The sequence below is a fragment of the Pteronotus mesoamericanus genome, unplaced genomic scaffold, assembly GCF_021234165.1.
Source record: "Pteronotus mesoamericanus isolate MK-2021 breed Mesoamerican mustached bat unplaced genomic scaffold, CSHL_Meso_final scaffold_651, whole genome shotgun sequence".
NCBI lineage: Eukaryota > Metazoa > Chordata > Mammalia > Chiroptera > Mormoopidae > Pteronotus > Pteronotus mesoamericanus.
The window spans coordinates 45,532,237-45,546,112 of NW_026555325.1; positions in this window are offsets into that span (position 1 = coordinate 45,532,237).

Consider the following 13,876-nt stretch of genomic DNA (forward strand, 5'->3'; position numbering starts at 1 on the left):
TAAATTGTATATTGTTTTAGGAAACTTAATTTGTCCATTCATGTTGTAATTCAGTAGATATTTATTACAGATATCAACTAGATATTAAGGATATAAAGATCAAAATAATTATTGATTTTAGAAGGAGGCAGAAAGTGGGGAGAGAGAAAGCAAGAGAGAAACAGAAACATCGATTTTTGTTTCACTTACTTATGCATTCATTGGTTAATTCTTGTATGTTCCCTGATGGGGATCGAACCTGCAACCTTGCTGTATCAGAACGATGCTCTAAGCCAATAAACTACCTGGCCAGGGCAAGATAACAAAATTTTTAAAACCCATATTGAATTACCTTTCTAGGATATAGGACATTCTGTTTACAGTTCATTTGATGGTGAAGTGAAAGCGTTTATTAATGCAAGAGAATAAGCTCTATTTGAGTAGATATAATGAATGGAAAATTTACAAATTAGTTCATTGAAGTAGGTTGGGGTTAGTTGCCAGAAATCTTTCCGAATCGGACCAAATGGAGTGTCAAATATAATAAAAAACAAATCTGGAGGTAAGTTAAGGAGAGACCTTGTGTGAAAAGATTACTGCAATAAGCTGAAGGGGCAATTGCAATAGTAAGAACATTCTGCCTACCATCTCAAAAGCTAGGAAGAAAAGGGCTTTCCTTATAAGGAGGAGTAAATAAAGCTTCAAATAATAGGATGTGGGAAGGTAGGTGATTGAGGGTGGTGTCTTTCGGGACTACAGCAAAAACCTTTTGTCCTGAAGTCAGCTTATTCTTAGGAAAGGCTCTGAAGGAAGGGTTGAGTCCTAAACTGAGCGTGGGTCAAAGTTCAGGAGCCTGGGGGAAGAAGAGAAGTTTAGCTAAAGTTTGATAAAGTAAAGTTAGCAGCAGGTATTTTATCCAGATTAGGCTCTGACACAAACAGTTTAGCTAATCATTTATGAAGCAAATAATGGGAATTTGGAGGGTCTTTGTCTGGCCCAGCCACGTATAAACAAGGAGAGTGCTTGAATCTTATCTAAGTCAAATGGGGAAGGGTGGTTCTTTGCAGTAGGCCATTTCCAGAACACAAAAGGGTGGGGGAATTTCCTTAACCTTTGTTATTTTCCAGGATCACAGAGCTCAATATTGTCAGGATGGAGATGAAGATAAAGAGATTTCCCAGGAGAAATATTTTGGCAGCTATATATGAAAGACTGGTAGAAATCCACAGGAAGACGGCCCCAGAATTAAAGAATACCATAGTCCCACTAAAGTTAAAAATAGGGCATGCATGATTGTAGTGGCAAAAACGGAACTCATTCTTAACTGCGGCTAAGGAGTATTGTGTGTGGGCAAGTGTAGTAGTGATATCCAGCACTGCCTCTAACAGCAAGGAAAGCATGATATCCCAGTGTAAATATTTGGAAGCTTTGTTTTTAAAGATTAGATTTCCTGCCAATCAATTCCTTCCCAATGAAACCATTCACATTGTGAAATGTTTTGGATATCAAGGGAAGATATATGAGAAATTTCTCCTGAGGGTTCCTTTAAAAGCCAGTAAAAGGAATAATCTCTCCCTTCTATCTCTCCCCCCCCCCCCGCCCCTCTCTGACTTGATCAAAGAAAACTCTCTTTAAACAAAAGTATATAAAATGATTAAAACGTTAAGTCTACGCACATTTATAATTACTGATTGTTAGAATTAAATGTAAGGATAAAAACTGGGCCTACTGTACAATAGACCAATCTAAAAACAGCTGATATTAAAGCAAGAGATTTAAATAAAACAAAATCATTTCAAGTGAAATACCCTAATAACCACTTGAACATCAGGCAGAAAATAAACGGAAATAAAATTTTTTATAGTTTGTTCATATAGATAAACTGAGTTTTCAAACAAATATTTTACAAATTTTAGACTTAAAATTCATCGTCTTGAGTCTTATACTAACCCCTTTAACTGAGCAGTCAAGCTGTTTTATTCGAGTCTTTCAATAGAATTTAGATGCTTTTCCAAAGATGTTACCTCAGTAATTGGATCCCACAAGTTACCACTCTTAGGATATGGATATCAAAGTGTTTGGTGAAATGACTAAATAAACAGGTCTAAAAAGAGGCAATTTTTATGTGCACCATCAAAATTAAAAGCAGAAAAATTATACTGCTATGATTTTGAAAATGGAGAAAATATGAGTAGGACTTCTACAAAAAACTTCAAAAGGAAACTAAGTCTAGGTTACATGTGTGTATGGTTGGCCAAAAAGTTCATTTATTTTTTGGGGGGAATGGTTGGGTTAGATGGCTCTAGTAATTCTTAGTTGTTTTTAACTTCATTCGAAACAACTTTGTTAGATCTTATTGTGACAGCTATCATATCATCTGTATCCAGGGGGAGAATGGGAACAACTGTAATTGAATAACAATAAATTTTAAAAATTAAAAAAATTTAAAGAACATCAAAATTGGTGAATTTTTGTGTAGCCATTTTAATACTGAACATGGAAGAAAATGCACAACATTTTCAGCATATTATGCTTTATTATTTCAAGAAAGGTAAAAATGCAACTAAAAAGCAAAAAAAAAAAAATTTGTGCAGTGTATGAAGAGGTACTGTGACTGATCAAATGTGTCAAAAGTGGTTTGTGATGTTTAGTGCTAGAGATTTGCTGGATGATATTCCATGGTCAGATAGACCAGTTAAAGTTGATAGTTATCAATTCAAGACATTAATTGAGAACAATCAGTGTTATACCACTCGGGAGATAGCTGACACACTCAAAATGTCCAAATCAATAAAGTTATTGGTGACCATGAAAAATGTGTCTTTAATGGAAAAAACCATACGAACTTTTTGTAGGAGAGACCTGTGTATTCTATTGTAACTAATGTTTGTTTCAATATACTGAGTTTTATTTGTCTTTAAAAGTATTTTTCTTAGCATAATTAATTTACTGTGTGATTATCTCATTTTAAAGAAAGGTAGCTGATCTCCCATTGAGGATGCAAGATAATTAAGAAAACTTAGTGAGAGAATAGTCAATTGGTCACTGAATAAAGTTTTAATTAAAAAGAAATCTCAGTATCTAATTATTGAACAGACTGCTAGAAGCCTGTCAAAGTTTATCCCACAATCGTATAGGCACTTGTGAAAGTACTGTCTTGGGATAATCATCAAGCCCGTGCAAAAGAGATTGCCCAGACAGATTGAAAATCTAAAACATTTTCTTCCCTGGAGCTTTCACTCTTTGGTTTTAAGGAAGCAGAAGGGACTTGTGGATAGCTTCACTCTGGAAGTGCTGAGTGGTGGCGCCACCTCCAGGCGATATATTGGAACAAGGGATATCTGTAGTATCTAATCTCTGCACTGAGTATTGTGATATCCCAACATTGACATGATTATTGCCCACATATTTATTGTGTAATACTTAGAAGATTTACAACTGTGGAAATGACTTTTGAATATATTTCATCATTACAGCAGAAGATTGTTTTTGTTGAATTTTGTAGCTGTCATTGTTAGAAAGGATAGGCTGTATATGTCCATTTTTCTTTTTGATTCAGTTTAGCTTTAATTTTGACTGGAGTCTTGGCACTAGAGGAAATTCAGACCTTTTAAATTTTATTCCATAGACTTGATATTTCTGGGTCTTGTATATTTTTCTTATATATAAGCTATTCTGAAGGGTTGACCACAATATGGATTGCCCAAATTGCTCCCCTTAGACCTTCCCTCACTTCCAGTCAAGGTGTTGCAGTGTGGCACATAGATGGATCCCTGAAAGCTATTAGCAGCGTAGCTAAGAGCCTCATGCCCACAATCAGTATGCACCATGCATGCTTTGTCTGCTCTTTTACTCGCAACCTTCTTTTCTCTTTCAGCCTTTATTCATATGGGAAATGACTATTCACATCTACTCTGATGCTTTCCATTGAACAAAAACAATAACTCTGTGCTGCATCCACTCATTTTCAATGATATCTAACTCTTACAGGGATTGCCCTCATCCATAGAGTCCCGCATCCGTTCCCTCTCCCTCTCATAGATGGTAAGTTCTTTGAAAGCAAGGACCATGTCATACTTGTACTTTTTCACTCCTCTAATGCTTGTCACAGTGTGATCTCAAGGTGCATCTACTGAAAGATCAGCAAGAAGAAAAAAGAATTTAAAAAAATGAGGGTAGTATAAGCAACCTCGGTGACATCTTTAAACGTACCAAAATCTGAATCATAGGGGTGCCAAAGGAGAAGACAAAGAGCAAGAAATTGAAAACTTAATTGAAAAAATAATGGGAAAAAAAAACTTCCCTAATTTGGTGAAGGAAATAAACATACAATTTAGGGAGCACAGAGAATCCCAATCGAGTTGGAGCCAAAGAGGACCACACCAAGATGCACCATAATTAAAATTCCAATGGTTAAAGATAAAGGAGAATCTTAAAAGCAGCAAGAGAAAAGTAGATAGTTACCTATGAAGGAGTTCCCATAAGACTATCAGCTAATTTCTCAAAAGAAACTTTGCAGGCTAGAAGGGACTGCCAAGAAGTATTCAAAGTGATGAAAAGCAAGGGCCTATAACCTAGATTACTCTATTCAGCAAAGCTATTATTTAGAATTGAAGGGCAGACAGAGTGCTTCCCCGATAAGGTAAAACTGAAGGAATTCATCATCAAGCCATTATTATATGAAATGCAAAAGGAACTTATTTAAGAAAAAGAAGACCAAAACTATGAATATTAAAATGGCAATAAATTCACAACTATCAATAATTGAATCTAAAAAACAAACTAAGCAAACAAGCAGAACAGGAAGAGAATCATAGAATGGAGATCATTTGGAAGGTTATCAGTTGGGAGGAGGGAAGGGGAAGAATAGGGGGGAAAGGTGCAGGGATTAAGAAACATAAATTGGTAGGTACAAAATAGACAGGGGGATGTTAAGAACAGTGTAGGAAAAGGAGTAACCAAAGAACTTATATGCATGACCCATGGACATGAATTTATATGCATGACCAGTGGACATAAGGTAGAGGGGTTGCTGGAGGCAGGGGGGTACTGGGTGGCAGGGGGCAAAGGGAGAAAATTGGGACAACTCTAATAGCATAATCAATAAAATATATTTAAAAAAAGAAAGACCAAATAATTTTCTATGGATATTATATCTGAGATAAGGGTCAATATTGAAAAATAAAGAAGGAAAATAATGATCAGCAATTATGTTCCAAGTCAGGAAATTTCAGGAAACACTAATGTTGTTATTTTTTAGCAAATTATAAATGTATATTTAGCACATATTATGTACCTTCCCCCCAGGTAATGTGAAATTTCTCCATTTTTGTACTGGTCAGTTTCCTTGGTTATTCTTAAGTAGCATATATCTATAAAAGTAAAGACCATTGCAAATTACAATTATAAAATATAATGAAGAAAAATATTATATGATATCTTACAATTGGAAGATATAAGCAGAGAACCTTTGCAGCAGCCAGTGACTTCAAAATCAAGAAGAGTGTTAAAAATGAGCTACATAGGATTTTGGAGGCTTTGAAATTCCAATAGTGAGACACTCCTTTAGAGTATTTAGCTACCTGGAGAAGTTAATGCAGGATCTAAAATTGTCTGGCGTTCTTTCATAATTACCTTCCTGAATTACATATTCAGAAATGCACACAAACGTTTTGAGAGTAAGAAATGCATGTTGTGTACATTTATAGGTGAGGCAACTTGTTTTTGTTTGTTTGTTTGTTTTTACTTCACTTAGTTTGCCTTCCTAGAACTAAACTTAATGATTAGACTTCATTATTTTAACAATATCTCTTATCTCTTGGTGAACAATAAGATTTTTAAATGTGAACTATGTTTTAATCAGTTTTTAGATTTTTAAAAATTATAACCTTGGAAGAATCCCAGGAAAATTTGATTTTTAAATGCACTTATAAGTATAAAAATGAAATTCAGAACCAGCTGTTGTACAGGTTTGAATAGTCATACCATAGTTTCTTTAGTCATAAGAATATGATGTATTTTACTTTAATTTTATTTATTTATTATTATTTTTTTTTTCAGAAAGGAAGGGAAGGAGAGAAATATTGATGTGTGAGACATACATTGATTGGTTGCCTCTCGTTTATTCTCACACATCCCCAGTTGGGGATCTGGCCCACAACCTAGGCATGTGCCGTGACAGGGAATCGAACTGGTGACCTTTTGGTTCACAGGCTGGCACTCAATCCACTGAGTCACACCAGTGAGGGCTAATTCTTTCTTTCTTTCTTTCTTTCTTTCTTTCTTTCTTTCTTTCTTTCTTTCTTTCTTTCTTTCTTATCTTGGGCAGCAGGTTGCAAAGCAGGAAACTGCCATTCCCTAAAAAAGTCACACTAGAGTTATGAAATAGTCTATAAATATCAGTAGATTTCCTTTAGTAAATCAATTTTCCATCCTAGATATGCCGGATTTATTTAAAGAAATAATTGTTGACTCCAAACTTTAAAAAAAAATTAGGGCTACAAAAGATTAAATTTATAGAGTAGTTAATACCAATTGGCCTCACAGTGTTTTGTCAATGTGGTTACTGATTTTAAATGAAATTTGGGATTAAAATAATTCATGTAATGACATCTACCTATAATGTTTATAATGTATTTTAAATTATTATTTAGAGATTTAAAATTCTAATTGGCTTTAAATTTAGAGTGATAATGTTTCAATAAGTAACAAATTATAAATTTTTTATTGATCACATCTTTATATTTTTAATATAGAGTTACATATCAAATTAACTTATACATCTTCTAATGATATTTATAATATATTATAAATATTTAATACAGAATCTTGTCTCTGGATTTTTTTAGAAAGATAAAAGTAAAAAACATATAATGGTGTTTAATAAAGAAACTCAAAATGGGCCTTAAAAAAATCACTCTTACTCCCCCTCCCCCCCCCGACTGTAATGAGATTATCTGTTTGTTTGTTTGTTTGTTTATTTAAGTTTTGGTTCTTTCTATTCTTTAAAGATATTGTTCCTCTGTGTTTTAGTTTGCAATGTTTCAGATGTGAAAACTGCCGCCATTCTAATGTTCCTCTGTATGTAATGTGATGTTTTTTCTGATTGCTTTTAATACTTTCTCTTTGTCCCTGGATTTAAGCAATTTGATTTTGGTGTGTTATGTGTGTAATTTTCTTATTTCTTGTATTTGGGGTTTGTTAGGCCTCTTGAATCTCTGGGTTTATATATTTGGAGAATTCTCAGCCTTGATTTCTTCAAACATTTTATGCTCCTCTTCTCCCTCTCTTCTTCAGGGACTATTTGACAACTTGAAGTTTTTCCACAGTTCAGTGACCCTTCTTCCTTCCCTTCCCACTCCTCCTTCCCTCTTCCCTGCTTCCCGCCCTTCCTCCCCCTTTTTTGCCTGCTACATATTAGATAGTTGCTATGTCTGTGTCTTCAATTTCACTACTCTTATTTTTTTAATGTCTTATCTGGCATTAGTCCCATCTAGTGTAATTTTTATGTCATACATTGTGTTTTTCATTTCTAGAAGTTTGATTTGGTTGTTTCTATCTTCTCTGTCTCCAAGTAACTGCTTAACCTAATGCCCTAGCTTCTTGAGCATATGGAATGTGTCTGAGTGTCCTTGGCTATCACTACTGTCGTGTATATTATTTTTCTGGATCACTTTTGATTGATTTTTTCCCCATTGCAGATTATATTTTTTTGCTTCTTTGCATGCCTGATTTATTTTCTTTTGGTTGCCAGATATTGTGAATTTTACCATGTTGGGTATTGAATATTTTTATATTTCTTAAAATATTTTTGAACAATGATTAGGGATACAGTGAAGTTACTTGGAAAAAGTTTAATTTGGGAGAGTCTTATTTTTAAGATTTACTAAGTGGGGAGAAAGGATCATTTATTTTAGTCTTTATCTTTTTCCACTTGGAAGGTAAGACAATTATTAGTAATCTATCTAATTGATGTCCTATGGATTATGAAATGTCCCTCCTTCTCTGCTGGCTCTTGTGTGAGCTGCGGGACTTGTCTCTATAAACTCTTTGGGAGACTCTTCACTCAGTGTTGGTCTGCTTACTAGATTTTTTTTCTCCTTAAATTTGCCAATAAATATAATTAGTGATAGATGTAGAATAGGAAAATATGAGAAAATTTAGGAACTTTGGAGGATTTTTATTTGAGATATTGTTTTTATCTGCTGTGTCACTTATAATATTGAGTACTTATGTGTATTCTTACCCAGTGTGCTTTGGGGGATTTCAGAATATTGTTTGTAAATATTAAAAAAAATTAAAAGGCTGATTAAAAGGTATTTGCATAAAAGACAGTCAACATTTCATTTATGATGTTTATGTTATTTTAGGATATAAAGTGTGATTGAATTGAACATCTATTTGGCCGACCCTCATCATGAACCGTGCTTTTAGCAGGAAGAAAGGTAAGTGCGCCTGTTTAAAGGCTCTGTGGTCAATTCGATATTACTATGAAAGTCAAGCAGAGATGTTAAACGGTCAGTTTTTCCTATTACCAAACCATGTGCCTCAAGAATGAACCTGTAGAGCACACAAATTTGGAAACATTGTAAGTTACACTTTTTTAGTCATCACTCTAATGAAGGTGGAGTTATTTAATATACTTTGCTCAGAATACATTTTTGATAGTATGTTCTCTGACAGCTTTATTCTGTTGTGTGAAATTGCAAAAAAATAGAATGATCTGAATGAACTTCACCTTACATAGCCATATAACACTAAATTCCCAGGGTTTACATAAGGTTACCTTGACTTAAATTCACTGGTGTGTAGGTGTATATGTATGAGTACACTTTACTTTTTATTGAATGATATGGGAGGATTGATGATAGATGAATTGATAGCAATTAGGCTAAATTAAGTTCGTTATTAATTTTAAGTTAGGGATATATATATCCCTAATATATACATATTAGGGACTTATATATAAAAAATATATATATTTATATATATAAAAATTACCACTATGGTAATGAAAGAAGCATCTTTCATTTATTTTTTTAAGGGGGAGGATAACATGCCATTTTACAAAATGATACACTAATAGGAAAGACAGAAAAAAATTTGAGAGTTTTGTATGATCAGTGAGGATAAAATAATGTGTCCTTGTCTTTCTCTAGCAGTGAGCACAGGTTTCTCTCCTATATAACATGATATCAATGCTGCTCAAGTTCTTAGGTGACTGTTGGCAGAAGAAAGTTGATGTGGTAGGATTGTAGATATGTGGGGGTGGGGTGGGAAATGACCAGTTAGGTCATATTACACACTGTCAATTGCCAAACATGGGTCCATGAAATCAAACACTATTGTTATTTATATACATATATTGTTATTACATACATATACATATATTGTGAGTAAAAAATGGCCAAAGAATAAAGTTTACAGTGTCATTATCAAAAGTTCCAGTCCATTCTCTAATATGAATAATGAACAGTCCAGAACCAAGGAATAGATCATTCTGTCCTATTCCATGCAGTCAGGCACAGGGTGTTCCCTCTTTAGATAATGAAATGACACATCGTAGCATGCACTTAGGAAACAGGTTGAGATAACTTCAAGACTTTCAGCCACGCAAGAGGGGAACATGGCTGAGACCCTTGGCATGGTAATGGGAATTGTCTTACAATGTTTGAAGAGCTCTCATTTGGTCATGGGACTAAATTTAATAAAGGGCACATAGGTATAAGTTATATGGTCATTGATTTAATGTAGGAAAAACATTTCAACAAAGTTGTGCAAAAATATAATGGCATCACTCAAAGTCCTAATTTTTTTGTTACTGAAGGTGGAGATGCTCATCCGGATGTGGCACAGAGGGTAAATGTATTCTGCAGGGCTATAGGTAATGTGAACTTTTAGGTACTTTTCAACCCTGGAAAGCTAGGAATTTATTATTTTACTTATTTTTTCTATAAATGTGGCAAAGTCACATTTATTGTGGTCTGTAATTTGCTTTTGATTTAAAGCATATACCAAAAGTAAAATAACGTTGGTTTGTTTTTTTATTCCTTTTACTACTAAAAAATTCTAAAAATGATTATCTGAACTATTTCTAACAGAGTAATAAAAAACTTTTAGCCTCAGCTCATTACTTTAATTACACTGCCTTATTTAAAATAAACAACGACATTCTGGAATTACTCTTCTTATTTGATTGTAATTCTGTTTCCCATGGTTTTAAAATTGAAACTCCTCATTTCTGGTTTACTCTCTATTTGAAGGGAATTTAGAGGGCTTATTCACTGAGTGCTAATCCCAACAGTTGTATAACAGTGTGAGTAACTAGCAGTTTGTATATTTGTCTCATTTGAAGGCTGTTGGGAAATGCCGTCTGGTTTCAGGGACTGTAGCCCACTGATAGGGCCCCAAGGCTGGAAATAAGCAAGGAGGCCTCCTTGGGAAAACAGGTCACTGAAGAGACAAAACCTGTCCCCCTGGGAGGGGCTTCCCCTGCCTCGCTCACATCACTCTGCTTGGCACTGTGATGGTCGGTTGTTGATGATGGGTAAGTTCTCTCATAAGGAGGGATGACCTAAGGTAGACATCGGTCAGTATGGGCAGCGGGAGAAGGACTTGGGGGACATGGAGAAAGGGCAAAAAAAGCGTGCACCCCTTGGCTCAGCTTGGACATGACCGGAGTCCTCCTTCTTTCTGCAAGAAGCCTCCTTATCTCCTGGTGTCTCTGCCCCACCTGCCTGGCTCAGGTTTGAAACAATACTAAAAGCAGGTACATCCTTAAACTGGATCAGGCATTTCCCAGGGACAATCAGGCCTTAAAGCAAGTTCCTCTAAGCATGCTTTGTTCTTTCCTTGAAAGCTACGATAACTGGCTCATACTGCGAAGGAGATTTACATTATTCATAGACCCTGACCTGAGGCAGATCTCTTGTGTTTCTCCACTTGTTATCCATGATCTCTATCTGTCTTCTGTAAACTTTGCCTTTTGACATTGATTGATGAGCTTTGCATCCATACCCCTGTGTATATGGTTCTCAATAAAAGCCTTTGGACACTGGGGCTCGGGGCCTTCTCCCCTAGAAGGAAGAGCCATGTCCCCTCTCCTGGCAAACAGAAAAGTGTTTATTCCCCCCAACTGTGACAACCCTGGGTTGGGCTCTGCAGGATTCAGAGCCCTGCTCCCTCCTCAGCTGGCTCCGGACAGTGACCCTCAGACCCAGGAGCCCCACACTCTACCGCAGCGCTCCCCACGATCGTCGCTCCCAGCAACGGAAGGCAGTGGGAATATAACCATGAGGAAAATCAGTGTAATTTAGAGAATAAAGAAGGGAAAGTACTTACTATTTTCTATTTTGTTTCATTCACTTTAAAGTTTTAAAAAATTCTCTTGTTTTTCAGGTTTAATGGTTAAAATATACATATTAGGAAATTAAAGATCAATATTTTAGTCTAATTTCAAATTAGAAGTTGATGCTGGATGTTCTGTCTTAAGTTCACCAATCACTACTGAATCTTTCATTTGGTGAGATTGTTCAAGGAAAAATGTTTAGAACCTCTGCTCCTAGTTTCAACCAATAGTGTTATTGATTTAATTTTAATTTGAGTTGGAAAACTTGAATTATATGAGAGAGTCCATATATCCTGACAACTCTGTTTAGTTGTTGCTCTAGAGAATATATAATGCAATTCATTTTTCCAATAACTAGCATCAACATATATTGTATACCCTAAACACAGCAAAGATGATTTTCAATCAGTAAAAGCTCATGTCTTATTTTATAGATGTTCAATCCACTTATCATGTGCAAGTGTACTAAATCATCCTGTGTCTCAGAAGCCTAAGGAAAAAAGATTCTTAAACCTACACATAATTGTTTTTCCTCTTTTTATTAAATCACCCGATAAGTAATTTGCCTGCTATTCTTTGATTAAATTAGCTCAGTACTTCACTGATTTGTTTTGCAAAAGCTCTAATAGTATTAGCGCACTGCTTATAGATTTTGAAAAAGATGAAGTGTATTAGAATTGCATCATTTTGCACAATTTTATTAGTTTTGTAAGAGTTAGTCTAACTTCATAATTATTAATTGTTAATGACTATATTTGTTTAATAACTCTTTCCCCTATGTTAGCTTTCCATCTGAATTTTTAAACTACACATTTTATTACATACAAATGAATAATTTAGTAAAAAAACATAAATATAACGTGAATAAATGTGATTAAATAATTTAAATAATTATACTTTATTTTCCTTAACTTTGCAGTTGGCATACTGATGAGAGAGTAGATAAAATCATAGTTTATAGTGCTTAGCATTCAGTATTTAAATATTATTTCCCTTTATATGATCCATTCATATGCATCTTCTATTCCTCCAACAACATTTAGTTTTAAATAATTATCTTACTTTTAGAGAGAGAGGAAAAGCCAGAGAGAGAGAGAGAGAGAGAGAAACATCGACTTGTTCCACCTCCTGAAGCGTTCATTGGTTGCGTCTTGTACGTGCCCTGACCAGGGCACTGAACCCACAGCCTTGGTGCACTGGGTCAACACTCTAACCAGCTGAGCTACCCAGCCAGGGTCTAGGCTTAAATTTAATAAACGCAGAGCATTAAGTTTTGCATTATAGAAATAATGACGTTACTGCATCTTTCTTGATGAGATCTTAACCTAAATGCGTTTTGAATACTTAAATTTATTGTCCCAGTGGTTAGAGTGGTTTGATGGTTTAACACTTAAGTATTTTGAAATGTTGGCATTTCATCTTATGTGAATGTTCACTATTGAGTCAGTGATTATAGCTTAATTTCAAGGAAGGGGACACATTCTTGAATGTCTCCATTCCCCTTTTTATTCCAGTTACATGTATCTAATTGTTTCTGCGGGCATATACAGTCACCAAGGACCATCTTCTATACTAGTTCTTCAAGGTCAGCCTCATCTATATAAGTTAATATAAAGAATTTTATTATGTCAGTTTTTTTTCTTTTGCCAAAGTGTAAATTACGATGACAGTAAGGACTTGTTTTGGAAATCCTTCAGGTTTTATAAGTATACCACCTATACTAGAGGTAAATAATGAGCAACCACTAAACTATCAGCACTTGATGTGTGGATATAAATTTTTTGTCATTGTAGCAACTGCAGCTTGTGCACTAGTAATTTAATATTGCAACTATTTTAGTGTGTCACTGGTAGAAGCTGGATATACCTACCCTCTTTCCAGGTCCCTGCAATATGAAACTATAACAGAGGTAATATCGTTGGCCTTCAAACAACAGTGGCTTACTGGAGAAAGCAGTTATCTCTCTGCCTGAGGAGTGGAATGAGCCATCATATTAAGACTGTAGTTAAACTTTATTCCTCCTGAGCAGTGATGTATGCCTTAGAAAAGGAGTCATGATGAGGAGAATTGAGTTAAGAGTAAAAAAAGAAATTAGAAATCTTTTTAGGTTTCTTAATGTAGGTCTTTGGTGGTTTTATTATTTTGGTGTTTTAATTACTTTGTTGTATAGTGTTGTGATTTATTTCTTGTAATAAACAAGGGCAAAACTATATCCCAAAACTAAGTTCAGATTACCTTTGAACCCATCATATCATTATCCAGTAACAATCATAAAAAGAAAATTATAATTAAAAAAAAGTTTCCCACATTAATGTCCATGCCAATATGTCAATACTGCTTTTTGAAGCTTAGAGTGTCTTGCTTCTCAAAATGTTTGACCCAAGCACAGATATCATATATCCACTTTAGTAGTCAGAGATAGCCCTTAAATACACCAAAAGCATGGGATTTAATTGGTCCCTCATGTTTTGTCTTAAAAATTGTGAATATGGCATTGTATTCCAGGAACATTTTTAATATAAATATATTGCATTATCCTTCAAATGGTAT